This window comes from Mytilus edulis, unplaced genomic scaffold (assembly GCF_963676685.1).
Source record: "Mytilus edulis unplaced genomic scaffold, xbMytEdul2.2 SCAFFOLD_1976, whole genome shotgun sequence".
NCBI classification, from domain to species: Eukaryota; Metazoa; Mollusca; class Bivalvia; order Mytilida; family Mytilidae; genus Mytilus; species Mytilus edulis.
In genome coordinates, this window is record NW_027268110.1 from 2,178 (window position 1) to 18,674 (window position 16,497).

Consider the following 16,497-nt stretch of genomic DNA (forward strand, 5'->3'; position numbering starts at 1 on the left):
GCGTTTTTGATCTGTCGTTATTTGATGAGGCCATAATACATGTGATGTCACAATGTTTCCGTTAAGACCTCATGTGGATTTCTCACTGATAAAAGGTTTTCACTGAAAAACATGTAAAAAACTTTTTTTCTCAAATAGAATTATGTGAAAGGACAAGTTTTGAAAATTTGCACTATATTGCACTCTAATTATATGATATGGATGACTTTCCCAGTAGTTTAGAGTGGCTTCAACAGTATTAAATACAAGATTTCCACTAGTAAGAATAATTATTTTGGTGTTGTTTTTTTTTATAAAACCTTCAGTTTTGCATAATTTCTCTGTCAAAATGCACTTTAAGGCACAAGAAAATTTTATAGAATGCTTTATCAGGGTCTGTGTATTGTAATTAAAGGTTATAATCAGAAGTTTTGTCCTTGTTTTGACTAGTGGAGGTAATCTGGAAGAAATTACTTATACATACTCATTGTATTCAAAATAAATGAATATAGCGACGAAAGTGTCATTGCCTTATAGTGCTAAAACAACTTTATTTTTTTTCAGAAATGGACAAAAATACAAAGATTTATTCAGAATATTATACCGATGAAGATCACATAAAAATATTTGGAAAAATCAGAAGTATGGATTTCAATATGGGACAACATCCCTAATGCGCCTTGAAATGAGGAACTCAAAAGTCACGTGTAAAGATTAAATCTCTGTGTAGTGATATTGGACATATTTCTATTTTTAGCAAATGACTGAACTTAATTATTTGTGGTGATTAGGAAAGTAGAGGAACATAGAATAAATGTGTAAAAACTATGGAGCTATTGAATGTGTTCAAAGTATTAAATTTTCAAAGAACTTATTGTGTTAAAAAGGGGATATTTTACCACAAGGAGCCGCATCACAACAGGATGTTCGGGGTTTGCTAATTTACGGAAAAAGTAATCTCACTTCGTACCCCGAAAATTTAACCACATATGTGAAAATGTCACAGCTTCGAAACAAGCTATCATACATATCCAAGTTAACGATATGGACTGAGCTACAGGAAAAAACGTTACCATTACCGCCTATGTAAAAACAATTAAAGATTTTGACCCAAATTAGAAGCTTAATTCCAGAAGTTGTCAGACTGATTTATGGATGATTTCACCTTGTACACCACCGAAAATGATGGTAAGTAGTTTTTTATTTATACCTAGATATCATAAATTGTTTAAGATAAATGTTTTTGATAAAGATCAGCAAAAACTCGAGGAAATTTTCGCTTTTAAAATGCATAGCTGGCACGGGGCTGAACACTTGTTTTAGGCACAATCATAAATTTGTTTACTTCCGAGAGATCCGAAAGGAATTTGTTTACTACATTAAAAAGGCAAGAAATAACTTTTAAATATTATTAAATTGTAAGTAAACATGACACAATATAGTCTTTGTTATGTAATTATCACTCTGGTCTACAGGAATACCTGATAATCAAGGGAGATAACACACTTCATACGAGTAATATGAGATTCATCATCGCATGTGCTTTTATCCAATGATTTGACCCCTGGTCAGTAGATATCATATGCACAAAAAAACAGACAAACACATTTACATGTTTTAAGAAAATCATGAATTATTATTTTTAATGCACATGAGCAAAACAAAAGATATTGTCATTTCTCAGTGAAAAAGGGGGAGGGTCAAACCTTCTTGAAAACAATATTTCTGCACCTATTCAACTATTACGCTAGTTAGCTACATGTACTACCCATGGTTCTAATACAAAAGGTTTAAATGAAGGTGGCTAAGCCACAAGGGAGAAGCATTTGTCTTTCTTTGTGATTAAACTTTCAAGAATAGATTTTTCTCTCTCAATAATACTTATGCATTTAAATCAAATGATAACACAGCCTGAGTATTTTTTTTTGTCTTATTTCAGTTCCAGACATATCATTATTTTTCAACCTGAGATGGCAAACTAAAGGTTTTAAAAAGTCCTGAATAACTGGTAAGCATTTTGTTTTATTAGGCAAGCTCTAAATTGTTTATTTCTGGTATTTATGCAATAGAAATTACAGTCAGTATGTTAAAAATATGCTAATATGAAAACTGTTGCTATGGTCTTGGTATTAAATGAAAAGGCTTAGTTACAGATCGTTTGGACTCAATATTTCGAGTAAAATCTTGCGGCAACTGTTTCTCACGTAACACTGCAAACTATTTTTAGCGCGTTTTTGATCTGTCGTTATTTGATGAGACCATAATACATGTGATGTCACAATGTTTCCGTTAAGACCTCATGTGGATTTCTCACTGATAAAAGGTTTTCACTGAAAAACATGTAAAAAACTTTTTTTCTCAAATAGAATTATGTGAAAGGACAAGTTTTGAAAATTTGCACTATATTGCACTCTAATTATATGATATGGATGACTTTCCCAGTAGTTTAGAGTGGTTTCAACAGTATTAAATACAAGATTTCCACTAGTAAGAATAATTATTTTGGTGTTGTTTTTTTTTATAAAACCTTCAGTTTTGCATAATTTCTCTGTCAAAATGCACTTTAAGGCACAAGAAAATTTTATAGAATGCTTTATCAGGGTCTGTGTATTGTAATTAAAGGTTATAATCAGAAGTTTTGTCCTTGTTTTGACTAGTGGAGGTAATATGGAAGAAATTACTTATACATACTCATTGTATTCAAAATAAATGAATATAGCGACGAAAGTGTCATTGCCTTATAGTGCTAAAACAACTTTATTTTTTTTCAGAAATGGACAAAAATACAAAGATTTATTCAGAATATTATACCGATGAAGATCACATAAAAATATTTGGAAAAATCAGAAGTATGGATTTCAATATAGAAGCTTAATTCCAGAAGTTGTCAGACTGATTTATGGATGATTTCACCTTGTACACCACCGAAAATGATGGTAAGTAGTTTTTTATTTATACCTAGATATCATAAATTGTTTAAGATAAATGTTTTTGATAAAGATCAGCAAAAACTCGAGGAAATTTTCGCTTTTAAAATGCATAACTGGCACGGGGCTGAACACTTGTTTTAGGCACAATCATAAATTTGTTTACTTCCGAGAGATCCGAAAGGAATTTGTTTACTACATTAAAAAGGCAAGAAATAACTTTTAAATATTATTAAATTGTAAGTAAACATGACACAATATAGTCTTTGTTATGTAATTATCACTCTGGTCTACAGGAATACCTGATAATCAAGGGAGATAACACACTTCATACGAGTAATATGAGATTCATCATCGCATGTGCTTTTATCCAATGATTTGACCCCTGGTCAGTAGATATCATATGCACAAAAAAACAGACAAACACTTTTACATGTTTTAAGAAAATCATGAATTATTATTTTTAATGCACATGAGCAAAACAAAAGATATTGTCATTTCTCAGTGAAAAAGGGGGAGGGTCAAACCTTCTTGAAAACAATATTTCTGCCCCTATTCAACTATTACGCTAGTTAGCTACATGTACTACCCATGGTTCTAATACAAAAGGTTTAAATGAAGGTGGCTAAGCCACAAGGGAGAAGCATTTGTCTTTCTTTGTGATTAAACTTTCAAGAATAGATTTTTCTCTCTCAATAATACTTATGCATTTAAATCAAATGATAACACAGCCTGAGTATTTTTTTTTTGTCTTATTTCAGTTCCAGACATATCATTATTTTTCAACCTGAGATGGCAAACTAAAGGTTTTAAAAAGTCCTGAATAACTGGTAAGCATTTTGTTTTATTAGGCAAGCTCTAAATTGTTTATTTCTGGTATTTATGCAATAGAAATTACAGTCAGTATGTTAAAAATATGCTAATATGAAAACTGTTGCTATGGTCTTGGTATTAAATGAAAAGGCTTAGTTACAGATCGTTTGGACTCAATATTTCGAGTAAAATCTTGCGGCAACTGTTTCTCACGTAACACTGCAAACTATTTTTAGCGCGTTTTTGATCTGTCGTTATTTGATGAGGCCATAATACATGTGATGTCACAATGTTTCCGTTAAGACCTCATGTGGATTTCTCACTGATAAAAGGTTTTCACTGAAAAACATGTAAAAAACTTTTTTTCTCAAATAGAATTATGTGAAAGGACAAGTTTTGAAAATTTGCACTATATTGCACTCTAATTATATGATATGGATGACTTTCCCAGTAGTTTAGAGTGGTTTCAACAGTATTAAATACAAGATTTCCACTAGTAAGAATAATTATTTTGGTGTTGTTTTTTTTTATAAAACCTTCAGTTTTGCATAATTTCTCTGTCAAAATGCACTTTAAGGCACAAGAAAATTTTATAGAATGCTTTATCAGGGTCTGTGTATTGTAATTAAAGGTTATAATCAGAAGTTTTGTCCTTGTTTTGACTAGTGGAGGTAATCTGGAAGAAATTACTTATACATACTCATTGTATTCAAAATAAATGAATATAGCGACGAAAGTGTCATTGCCTTATAGTGCTAAAACAACTTTATTTTTTTTCAGAAATGGACAAAAATACAAAGATTTATTCAGAATATTATACCGATGAAGATCACATAAAAATATTTGGAAAAATCAGAAGTATGGATTTCAATATGGGACAACATCCCTAATGCGCCTTGAAATGAGGAACTCAAAAGTCACGTGTAAAGATTAAATCTCTGTGTAGTGATATTGGACATATTTCTATTTTTAGCAAATGACTGAACTTAATTATTTGTGGTGATTAGGAAAGTAGAGGAACATAGAATAAATGTGTAAAAACTATGGAGCTATTGAATGTGTTCAAAGTATTAAATTTTCAAAGAACTTATTGTGTTAAAAAGGGGATATTTTACCACAAGGAGCCGCATCACAACAGGATGTTCGGGGTTTGCTAATTTACGGAAAAAGTAATCTCACTTCGTACCCCGAAAATTTAACCACATATGTGAAAATGTCACAGCTTCGAAACAAGCTATCATACATATCCAAGTTAACGATATGGACTGAGCTACAGGAAAAAACGTTACCATTACCGCCTATGTAAAAACAATTAAAGATTTTGACCCAAATTAGAAGCTTAATTCCAGAAGTTGTCAGACTGATTTATGGATGATTTCACCTTGTACACCACCGAAAATGATGGTAAGTAGTTTTTTATTTATACCTAGATATCATAAATTGTTTAAGATAAATGTTTTTGATAAAGATCAGCAAAAACTCGAGGAAATTTTCGCTTTTAAAATGCATAACTGGCACGGGGCTGAACACTTGTTTTAGGCACAATCATAAATTTGTTTACTTCCGAGAGATCCGAAAGGAATTTGTTTACTACATTAAAAAGGCAAGAAATAACTTTTAAATATTATTAAATTGTAAGTAAACATGACACAATATAGTCTTTGTTATGTAATTATCACTCTGGTCTACAGGAATACCTGATAATCAAGGGAGATAACACACTTCATACGAGTAATATGAGATTCATCATCGCATGTGCTTTTATCCAATGATTTGACCCCTGGTCAGTAGATATCATATGCACAAAAAAACAGACAAACACATTTACATGTTTTAAGAAAATCATGAATTATTATTTTTAATGCACATGAGCAAAACAAAAGATATTGTCATTTCTCAGTGAAAAAGGGGGAGGGTCAAACCTTCTTGAAAACAATATTTCTGCACCTATTCAACTATTACGCTAGTTAGCTACATGTACTACCCATGGTTCTAATACAAAAGGTTTAAATGAAGGTGGCTAAGCCACAAGGGAGAAGCATTTGTCTTTCTTTGTGATTAAACTTTCAAGAATAGATTTTTCTCTCTCAATAATACTTATGCATTTAAATCAAATGATAACACAGCCTGAGTATTTTTTTTTGTCTTATTTCAGTTCCAGACATATCATTATTTTTCAACCTGAGATGGCAAACTAAAGGTTTTAAAAAGTCCTGAATAACTGGTAAGCATTTTGTTTTATTAGGCAAGCTCTAAATTGTTTATTTCTGGTATTTATGCAATAGAAATTACAGTCAGTATGTTAAAAATATGCTAATATGAAAACTGTTGCTATGGTCTTGGTATTAAATGAAAAGGCTTAGTTACAGATCGTTTGGACTCAATATTTCGAGTAAAATCTTGCGGCAACTGTTTCTCACGTAACACTGCAAACTATTTTTAGCGCGTTTTTGATCTGTCGTTATTTGATGAGGCCATAATACATGTGATGTCACAATGTTTCCGTTAAGACCTCATGTGGATTTCTCACTGATAAAAGGTTTTCACTGAAAAACATGTAAAAAACTTTTTTTCTCAAATAGAATTATGTGAAAGGACAAGTTTTGAAAATTTGCACTATATTGCACTCTAATTATATGATATGGATGACTTTCCCAGTAGTTTAGAGTGGTTTCAACAGTATTAAATACAAGATTTCCACTAGTAAGAATAATTATTTTGGTGTTGTTTTTTTTTATAAAACCTTCAGTTTTGCATAATTTCTCTGTCAAAATGCACTTTAAGGCACAAGAAAATTTTATAGAATGCTTTATCAGGGTCTGTGTATTGTAATTAAAGGTTATAATCAGAAGTTTTGTCCTTGTTTTGACTAGTGGAGGTAATCTGGAAGAAATTACTTATACATACTCATTGTATTCAAAATAAATGAATATAGCGACGAAAGTGTCATTGCCTTATAGTGCTAAAACAACTTTATTTTTTTTCAGAAATGGACAAAAATACAAAGATTTATTCAGAATATTATACCGATGAAGATCACATAAAAATATTTGGAAAAATCAGAAGTATGGATTTCAATATAGAAGCTTAATTCCAGAAGTTGTCAGACTGATTTATGGATGATTTCACCTTGTACACCACCGAAAATGATGGTAAGTAGTTTTTTATTTATACCTAGATATCATAAATTGTTTAAGATAAATGTTTTTGATAAAGATCAGCAAAAACTCGAGGAAATTTTCGCTTTTAAAATGCATAACTGGCACGGGGCTGAACACTTGTTTTAGGCACAATCATAAATTTGTTTACTTCCGAGAGATCCGAAAGGAATTTGTTTACTACATTAAAAAGGCAAGAAATAACTTTTAAATATTATTAAATTGTAAGTAAACATGACACAATATAGTCTTTGTTATGTAATTATCACTCTGGTCTACAGGAATACCTGATAATCAAGGGAGATAACACACTTCATACGAGTAATATGAGATTCATCATCGCATGTGCTTTTATCCAATGATTTGACCCCTGGTCAGTAGATATCATATGCACAAAAAAACAGACAAACACTTTTACATGTTTTAAGAAAATCATGAATTATTATTTTTAATGCACATGAGCAAAACAAAAGATATTGTCATTTCTCAGTGAAAAAGGGGGAGGGTCAAACCTTCTTGAAAACAATATTTCTGCCCCTATTCAACTATTACGCTAGTTAGCTACATGTACTACCCATGGTTCTAATACAAAAGGTTTAAATGAAGGTGGCTAAGCCACAAGGGAGAAGCATTTGTCTTTCTTTGTGATTAAACTTTCAAGAATAGATTTTTCTCTCTCAATAATACTTATGCATTTAAATCAAATGATAACACAGCCTGAGTATTTTTTTTTGTCTTATTTCAGTTCCAGACATATCATTATTTTTCAACCTGAGATGGCAAACTAAAGGTTTTAAAAAGTCCTGAATAACTGGTAAGCATTTTGTTTTATTAGGCAAGCTCTAAATTGTTTATTTCTGGTATTTATGCAATAGAAATTACAGTCAGTATGTTAAAAATATGCTAATATGAAAACTGTTGCTATGGTCTTGGTATTAAATGAAAAGGCTTAGTTACAGATCGTTTGGACTCAATATTTCGAGTAAAATCTTGCGGCAACTGTTTCTCACGTAACACTGCAAACTATTTTTAGCGCGTTTTTGATCTGTCGTTATTTGATGAGGCCATAATACATGTGATGTCACAATGTTTCCGTTAAGACCTCATGTGGATTTCTCACTGATAAAAGGTTTTCACTGAAAAACATGTAAAAAACTTTTTTTCTCAAATAGAATTATGTGAAAGGACAAGTTTTGAAAATTTGCACTATATTGCACTCTAATTATATGATATGGATGACTTTCCCAGTAGTTTAGAGTGGTTTCAACAGTATTAAATACAAGATTTCCACTAGTAAGAATAATTATTTTGGTGTTGTTTTTTTTTATAAAACCTTCAGTTTTGCATAATTTCTCTGTCAAAATGCACTTTAAGGCACAAGAAAATTTTATAGAATGCTTTATCAGGGTCTGTGTATTGTAATTAAAGGTTATAATCAGAAGTTTTGTCCTTGTTTTGACTAGTGGAGGTAATCTGGAAGAAATTACTTATACATACTCATTGTATTCAAAATAAATGAATATAGCGACGAAAGTGTCATTGCCTTATAGTGCTAAAACAACTTTATTTTTTTTCAGAAATGGACAAAAATACAAAGATTTATTCAGAATATTATACCGATGAAGATCACATAAAAATATTTGGAAAAATCAGAAGTATGGATTTCAATATGGGACAACATCCCTAATGCGCCTTGAAATGAGGAACTCAAAAGTCACGTGTAAAGATTAAATCTCTGTGTAGTGATATTGGACATATTTCTATTTTTAGCAAATGACTGAACTTAATTATTTGTGGTGATTAGGAAAGTAGAGGAACATAGAATAAATGTGTAAAAACTATGGAGCTATTGAATGTGTTCAAAGTATTAAATTTTCAAAGAACTTATTGTGTTAAAAAGGGGATATTTTACCACAAGGAGCCGCATCACAACAGGATGTTCGGGGTTTGCTAATTTACGGAAAAAGTAATCTCACTTCGTACCCCGAAAATTTAACCACATATGTGAAAATGTCACAGCTTCGAAACAAGCTATCATACATATCCAAGTTAACGATATGGACTGAGCTACAGGAAAAAACGTTACCATTACCGCCTATGTAAAAACAATTAAAGATTTTGACCCAAATTAGAAGCTTAATTCCAGAAGTTGTCAGACTGATTTATGGATGATTTCACCTTGTACACCACCGAAAATGATGGTAAGTAGTTTTTTATTTATACCTAGATATCATAAATTGTTTAAGATAAATGTTTTTGATAAAGATCAGCAAAAACTCGAGGAAATTTTCGCTTTTAAAATGCATAACTGGCACGGGGCTGAACACTTGTTTTAGGCACAATCATAAATTTGTTTACTTCCGAGAGATCCGAAAGGAATTTGTTTACTACATTAAAAAGGCAAGAAATAACTTTTAAATATTATTAAATTGTAAGTAAACATGACACAATATAGTCTTTGTTATGTAATTATCACTCTGGTCTACAGGAATACCTGATAATCAAGGGAGATAACACACTTCATACGAGTAATATGAGATTCATCATCGCATGTGCTTTTATCCAATGATTTGACCCCTGGTCAGTAGATATCATATGCACAAAAAAACAGACAAACACATTTACATGTTTTAAGAAAATCATGAATTATTATTTTTAATGCACATGAGCAAAACAAAAGATATTGTCATTTCTCAGTGAAAAAGGGGGAGGGTCAAACCTTCTTGAAAACAATATTTCTGCACCTATTCAACTATTACGCTAGTTAGCTACATGTACTACCCATGGTTCTAATACAAAAGGTTTAAATGAAGGTGGCTAAGCCACAAGGGAGAAGCATTTGTCTTTCTTTGTGATTAAACTTTCAAGAATAGATTTTTCTCTCTCAATAATACTTATGCATTTAAATCAAATGATAACACAGCCTGAGTATTTTTTTTTGTCTTATTTCAGTTCCAGACATATCATTATTTTTCAACCTGAGATGGCAAACTAAAGGTTTTAAAAAGTCCTGAATAACTGGTAAGCATTTTGTTTTATTAGGCAAGCTCTAAATTGTTTATTTCTGGTATTTATGCAATAGAAATTACAGTCAGTATGTTAAAAATATGCTAATATGAAAACTGTTGCTATGGTCTTGGTATTAAATGAAAAGGCTTAGTTACAGATCGTTTGGACTCAATATTTCGAGTAAAATCTTGCGGCAACTGTTTCTCACGTAACACTGCAAACTATTTTTAGCGCGTTTTTGATCTGTCGTTATTTGATGAGGCCATAATACATGTGATGTCACAATGTTTCCGTTAAGACCTCATGTGGATTTCTCACTGATAAAAGGTTTTCACTGAAAAACATGTAAAAAACTTTTTTTCTCAAATAGAATTATGTGAAAGGACAAGTTTTGAAAATTTGCACTATATTGCACTCTAATTATATGATATGGATGACTTTCCCAGTAGTTTAGAGTGGTTTCAACAGTATTAAATACAAGATTTCCACTAGTAAGAATAATTATTTTGGTGTTGTTTTTTTTTATAAAACCTTCAGTTTTGCATAATTTCTCTGTCAAAATGCACTTTAAGGCACAAGAAAATTTTATAGAATGCTTTATCAGGGTCTGTGTATTGTAATTAAAGGTTATAATCAGAAGTTTTGTCCTTGTTTTGACTAGTGGAGGTAATCTGGAAGAAATTACTTATACATACTCATTGTATTCAAAATAAATGAATATAGCGACGAAAGTGTCATTGCCTTATAGTGCTAAAACAACTTTATTTTTTTTCAGAAATGGACAAAAATACAAAGATTTATTCAGAATATTATACCGATGAAGATCACATAAAAATATTTGGAAAAATCAGAAGTATGGATTTCAATATGGGACAACATCCCTAATGCGCCTTGAAATGAGGAACTCAAAAGTCACGTGTAAAGATTAAATCTCTGTGTAGTGATATTGGACATATTTCTATTTTTAGCAAATGACTGAACTTAATTATTTGTGGTGATTAGGAAAGTAGAGGAACATAGAATAAATGTGTAAAAACTATGGAGCTATTGAATGTGTTCAAAGTATTAAATTTTCAAAGAACTTATTGTGTTAAAAAGGGGATATTTTACCACAAGGAGCCGCATCACAACAGGATGTTCGGGGTTTGCTAATTTACGGAAAAAGTAATCTCACTTCGTACCCCGAAAATTTAACCACATATGTGAAAATGTCACAGCTTCGAAACAAGCTATCATACATATCCAAGTTAACGATATGGACTGAGCTACAGGAAAAAACGTTACCATTACCGCCTATGTAAAAACAATTAAAGATTTTGACCCAAATTAGAAGCTTAATTCCAGAAGTTGTCAGACTGATTTATGGATGATTTCACCTTGTACACCACCGAAAATTATGGTAAGTAGTTTTTTATTTATACCTAGATATCATAAATTGTTTAAGATAAATGTTTTTGATAAAGATCAGCAAAAACTCGAGGAAATTTTCGCTTTTAAAATGCATAACTGGCACGGGGCTGAACACTTGTTTTAGGCACAATCATAAATTTGTTTACTTCCGAGAGATCCGAAAGGAATTTGTTTACTACATTAAAAAGGCAAGAAATAACTTTTAAATATTATTAAATTGTAAGTAAACATGACACAATATAGTCTTTGTTATGTAATTATCACTCTGGTCTACAGGAATACCTGATAATCAAGGGAGATAACACACTTCATACGAGTAATATGAGATTCATCATCGCATGTGCTTTTATCCAATGATTTGACCCCTGGTCAGTAGATATCATATGCACAAAAAAACAGACAAACACATTTACATGTTTTAAGAAAATCATGAATTATTATTTTTAATGCACATGAGCAAAACAAAAGATATTGTCATTTCTCAGTGAAAAAGGGGGAGGGTCAAACCTTCTTGAAAACAATATTTCTGCACCTATTCAACTATTACGCTAGTTAGCTACATGTACTACCCATGGTTCTAATACAAAAGGTTTAAATGAAGGTGGCTAAGCCACAAGGGAGAAGCATTTGTCTTTCTTTGTGATTAAACTTTCAAGAATAGATTTTTCTCTCTCAATAATACTTATGCATTTAAATCAAATGATAACACAGCCTGAGTATTTTTTTTTTTTGTCTTATTTCAGTTCCAGACATATCATTATTTCTCAACCTGAGATGGCAAACTAAAGGTTTTAAAAAGTCCTGAATAACTGGTAAGCATTTTGTTTTATTAGGCAAGCTCTAAATTGTTTATTTCTGGTATTTATGCAATAGAAATTACAGTCAGTATGTTAAAAATATGCTAATATGAAAACTGTTGCTATGGTCTTGGTATTAAATGAAAAGGCTTAGTTACAGATCGTTTGGACTCAATATTTCGAGTAAAATCTTGCGGCAACTGTTTCTCACGTAACACTGCAAACTATTTTTAGCGCGTTTTTGATCTGTCGTTATTTGATGAGGCCATAATACATGTGATGTCACAATGTTTCCGTTAAGACCTCATGTGGATTTCTCACTGATAAAAGGTTTTCACTGAAAAACATGTAAAAAACTTTTTTTCTCAAATAGAATTATGTGAAAGGACAAGTTTTGAAAATTTGCACTATATTGCACTCTAATTATATGATATGGATGACTTTCCCAGTAGTTTAGAGTGGTTTCAACAGTATTAAATACAAGATTTCCACTAGTAAGAATAATTATTTTGGTGTTGTTTTTTTTTATAAAACCTTCAGTTTTGCATAATTTCTCTGTCAAAATGCACTTTAAGGCACAAGAAAATTTTATAGAATGCTTTATCAGGGTCTGTGTATTGTAATTAAAGGTTATAATCAGAAGTTTTGTCCTTGTTTTGACTAGTGGAGGTAATCTGGAAGAAATTACTTATACATACTCATTGTATTCAAAATAAATGAATATAGCGACGAAAGTGTCATTGCCTTATAGTGCTAAAACAACTTTATTTTTTTTCAGAAATGGACAAAAATACAAAGATTTATTCAGAATATTATACCGATGAAGATCACATAAAAATATTTGGAAAAATCAGAAGTATGGATTTCAATATGGGACAACATCCCTAATGCGCCTTGAAATGAGGAACTCAAAAGTCACGTGTAAAGATTAAATCTCTGTGTAGTGATATTGGACATATTTCTATTTTTAGCAAATGACTGAACTTAATTATTTGTGGTGATTAGGAAAGTAGAGGAACATAGAATAAATGTGTAAAAACTATGGAGCTATTGAATGTGTTCAAAGTATTAAATTTTCAAAGGAACTTATTGTGTTAAAAAGGGGATATTTTACCACAAGGAGCCGCATCACAACAGGATGTTCGGGGTTTGCTAATTTACGGAAAAAGTAATCCACTTCGTACCCCGAAAATTTAACCACATATGTGAAAATGTCACAGCTTCGAAACAAGCTATCATACATATCCAAGTTAACGATATGGACTGAGCTACAGGAAAAAACGTTACCATTACCGCCTATGTAAAAACAATTAAAGATTTTGACCCAAATTAGAAGCTTAATTCCAGAAGTTGTCAGACTGATTTATGGATGATTTCACCTTGTACACCACCGAAAATGATGGTAAGTAGTTTTTTATTTATACCTAGATATCATAAATTGTTTAAGATAAATGTTTTTGATAAAGATCAGCAAAAACTCGAGGAAATTTTCGCTTTTAAAATGCATAACTGGCACGGGGCTGAACACTTGTTTTAGGCACAATCATAAATTTGTTTACTTCCGAGAGATCCGAAAGGAATTTGTTTACTACATTAAAAAGGCAAGAAATAACTTTTAAATATTATTAAATTGTAAGTAAACATGACACAATATAGTCTTTGTTATGTAATTATCACTCTGGTCTACAGGAATACCTGATAATCAAGGGAGATAACACACTTCATACGAGTAATATGAGATTCATCATCGCATGTGCTTTTATCCAATGATTTGACCCCTGGTCAGTAGATATCATATGCACAAAAAAACAGACAAACACATTTACATGTTTTAAGAAAATCATGAATTATTATTTTTAATGCACATGAGCAAAACAAAAGATATTGTCATTTCTCAGTGAAAAAGGGGGAGGGTCAAACCTTCTTGAAAACAATATTTCTGCACCTATTCAACTATTACGCTAGTTAGCTACATGTACTACCCATGGTTCTAATACAAAAGGTTTAAATGAAGGTGGCTAAGCCACAAGGGAGAAGCATTTGTCTTTCTTTGTGATTAAACTTTCAAGAATAGATTTTTCTCTCTCAATAATACTTATGCATTTAAATCAAATGATAACACAGCCTGAGTATTTTTTTTTGTCTTATTTCAGTTCCAGACATATCATTATTTTTCAACCTGAGATGGCAAACTAAAGGTTTTAAAAAGTCCTGAATAACTGGTAAGCATTTTGTTTTATTAGGCAAGCTCTAAATTGTTTATTTCTGGTATTTATGCAATAGAAATTACAGTCAGTATGTTAAAAATATGCTAATATGAAAACTGTTGCTATGGTCTTGGTATTAAATGAAAAGGCTTAGTTACAGATCGTTTGGACTCAATATTTCGAGTAAAATCTTGCGGCAACTGTTTCTCACGTAACACTGAAAACTATTTTTAGCGCGTTTTTGATCTGTCGTTATTTGATGAGGCCATAATACATGTGATGTCACAATGTTTCCGTTAAGACCTCATGTGGATTTCTCACTGATAAAAGGTTTTCACTGAAAAACATGTAAAAAACTTTTTTTCTCAAATAGAATTATGTGAAAGGACAAGTTTTGAAAATTTGCACTATATTGCACTCTAATTATATGATATGGATGACTTTCCCAGTAGTTTAGAGTGGTTTCAACAGTATTAAATACAAGATTTCCACTAGTAAGAATAATTATTTTGGTGTTGTTTTTTTTTATAAAACCTTCAGTTTTGCATAATTTCTCTGTCAAAATGCACTTTAAGGCACAAGAAAATTTTATAGAATGCTTTATCAGGGTCTGTGTATTGTAATTAAAGGTTATAATCAGAAGTTTTGTCCTTGTTTTGACTAGTGGAGGTAATCTGGAAGAAATTACTTATACATACTCATTGTATTCAAAATAAATGAATATAGCGACGAAAGTGTCATTGCCTTATAGTGCTAAAACAACTTTATTTTTTTTCAGAAATGGACAAAAATACAAAGATTTATTCAGAATATTATACCGATGAAGATCACATAAAAATATTTGGAAAAATCAGAAGTATGGATTTCAATATGGGACAACATCCCTAATGCGCCTTGAAATGAGGAACTCAAAAGTCACGTGTAAAGATTAAATCTCTGTGTAGTGATATTGGACATATTTCTATTTTTAGCAAATGACTGAACTTAATTATTTGTGGTGATTAGGAAAGTAGAGGAACATAGAATAAATGTGTAAAAACTATGGAGCTATTGAATGTGTTCAAAGTATTAAATTTTCAAAGAACTTATTGTGTTAAAAAGGGGATATTTTACCACAAGGAGCCGCATCACAACAGGATGTTCGGGGTTTGCTAATTTACGGAAAAAGTAATCTCACTTCGTACCCCGAAAATTTAACCACATATGTGAAAATGTCACAGCTTCGAAACAAGCTATCATACATATCCAAGTTAACGATATGGACTGAGCTACAGGAAAAAACGTTACCATTACCGCCTATGTAAAAACAATTAAAGATTTTGACCCATCTGGATACCACAAGAGCGCTCTGGCTTTTGACAATGTCAAACAAGTGAATGAATTGTTGAACGTTTGAGTTATTAGTCTGTACCGGGAGTGTGCATATATATAGATGTTCCGGACCATATGAGTATTTGGACCATACGCGTATGGTCATGACCGTATGCGTATACTCATATGGTCCGACCATACGCGTATGGTCCGACCGTACGCGTATGGTCGGACCATATGAGTATAATACTCGTTTGGTTATTAACGGGCCGGACCATATGAGTATTTGGACCATATAGGTATATGCATTTTTTCAAATTACATTATATTTATAAACGTTTCAATAATACAAAAACTTTATCTAAAAAAACAGTGATGGTTTAAAACATGACAATTTTTTTTAATTTTATAATCCAAAAAACTAGGTAAAAAAAGTATTGATGCCATAGTTAGTTTTCATCGCTAGTTACATTCGTGCATATAGGTTTGGATGACATTCACTTCCACACGGTATCATAGCTTTTTTGCATTTGCAAGAAATTTGTGCACGATCTTTTTCATTTACACATTTTGTTTGCGAGTGAAAAACAAGCCTTTTTGCAGCTGCGTTCAGTGATACCAAGGTCTTTGGCAATTCTGATGTCTACGGTGTTTTTAAGAAGCTCTAGATCTCAAATATCGTAAAATGACTGCAATACACCATCTTCACAACACAACTTAAATAAACTAATAGTATGCTACTTTCCAGTGACTTCTTATGTAACAGTTCATTAAGATTTTTTTGGAATTTAATTTTTAGTCGACATATTGCCAATTACTCGTAATAACTAATCGGTAATGACCATCGGTATAAAATGTGTTTACTTTAAATTTGACAATTAACAGT

At 31.4% G+C, this 16,497-nt stretch overlaps 2 long non-coding RNA genes across 2 annotated transcripts; both read left to right on the forward strand.

Annotated features, from left to right (window-relative positions):
• The first annotated feature begins 1,038 nt into the window (after positions 1 to 1,038).
• LOC139506794 (uncharacterized) lies at positions 1,039 to 3,736 on the forward strand. The gene is made up of 4 exons (XR_011660362.1): positions 1,039 to 1,167; positions 1,919 to 1,987; positions 2,751 to 2,915; positions 3,668 to 3,736. It is a non-coding gene; the product is annotated as an uncharacterized lncRNA (long non-coding RNA).
• A 763-nt stretch (positions 3,737 to 4,499) lies between these two features.
• Positions 4,500 to 10,969, forward strand: LOC139506793 (uncharacterized). Its single transcript, XR_011660361.1, has 7 exons — positions 4,500 to 5,123; positions 5,875 to 5,943; positions 6,707 to 6,871; positions 7,623 to 7,691; positions 8,455 to 9,078; positions 9,830 to 9,898; positions 10,662 to 10,969. It is a non-coding gene; the product is annotated as an uncharacterized lncRNA (long non-coding RNA).
• Positions 10,970 to 16,497: the final 5,528 nt, after the last annotated feature.